The sequence below is a fragment of the Talpa occidentalis genome, unplaced genomic scaffold (assembly GCF_014898055.3).
Source record: "Talpa occidentalis isolate TD23 unplaced genomic scaffold, MPIMG_talOcc4v2.1 talOcc4.702, whole genome shotgun sequence".
NCBI classification, from domain to species: domain Eukaryota; kingdom Metazoa; phylum Chordata; class Mammalia; order Eulipotyphla; family Talpidae; genus Talpa; species Talpa occidentalis.
The window spans coordinates 4,420-5,892 of record NW_023605087.1 but is presented as its reverse complement, the minus strand read 5'-3'; positions in this window follow the sequence as shown (position 1 = coordinate 5,892).

Sequence of the window (1,473 nt, the reverse complement as noted above, 5' to 3'; positions counted from 1 at the left end):
TGTAACAGAGAAGTCTGTTATTTTGCCTACTGGCTACGAACCTGCCCTGGAAAATTTCAGTCATTCCAGTTAGCTGCCCTGGATGATGTCATTCAACCCAAGTCAGGTGCACCGTTCCAAATCTTTGCCAATTCAAGGAATGACCTTAATTGGGAACTTACATTATGGCATGAGACTGAATCAAAACATTTCCTCTATTTCATAGTGATCAGAAGAAAATATCTCTCTTCAAAATTATCAGGCACACAAGATAGGTAATAAGAAATTATATACATTTCTCTAAAAGAAACACACTAAAGCTGTTGCTAAATCTCTCATGCTTTTGCTCATTAACAGATATGTGCTGAGTGTAGACTATGTGCCGAGTGCTGTGCTGAGCAGAAGCGCACAGCCGTAAGCAAGAACAGGGATATTCCCTGTCCTCAAGGATCAGTAAAAATTCCTACAAATCTTTTCTTCCATGAATCATTTTCAGAGACAAACATAGATATATTTGCAGCAAAAATTTACACCTCTACATTGTATTTCTATTTCTCTAAATAATTTCCTTCTGTGCTTGGCAGTCTATAAGAATGGTTAGAAGACAGTGAAAAATGAGGACAGTCACCCTTTGTGTAAGTAAAGCCCTGGAATCTTCATAGGAAGTTGCTTGAGCTTTTAAGACTAGAGGACCTGATGATACCCCATTAGAATTTTTATGACACTGATGGTTAACAGACATTAACACAACTAATCAAGCTCCAATGGTCAAGTAGTTGTTGAGATAAGAGTTCTAACTTTAGTTGCTCTGCCTGGAAGGCTAGCCCACACCCAGAACATTTAGTCTGTGATCTTCTCTCACTAAGTAAATCAAATGGATTTTGTATAATATTGACTCACTGCCTTTGATCTGCCATTTGAGTTCTTCCTGATGCATTCTGTGGCTCTGGGGCTCCTTGGTCTGTTTGAAATCTCCAACTGCTCTGTTACAGGAGAGGCAATCAGGGGGAGTGGTGGTATTCATGGCTGTGCCAGGTTTTCCTCTGTTGGCTGAACTTTTCCAGGCTGAGTCAGTTACCCCTATATTCTCACATGATGAGCCCTGTGAGTGAAACTTGACTCACCTATGCGCCCTGGCTCTACACAGGAGAGAGAACGCAGACAACTAGCCCTCTTGAATCGATGCCATGGATGGGCAGTCTCAGCTGGGCAGTGTTTGAAGTTTCCCCACAGTTCTGTGTTAGGTGTTAAATCAAGGTTATGTACTCGATACTTCTCAGAGTAAGATCGTTGACCACATTCACTGAATTATCAAGGGTACTTACTTAAATTTCAGCCTAGAGAGTCAGAATCTCTGAGGCTTAGCACCTAGGGATCCACATTTTAAACAAATTCCCCAGAAGCACTGCAGAATGTCTGACCCAGACCAAAATACTAAAATAGCTTCCTATGTGATTCTGTGCAGTGGGTCACTTGTTTCCAAACTTTGTCTCA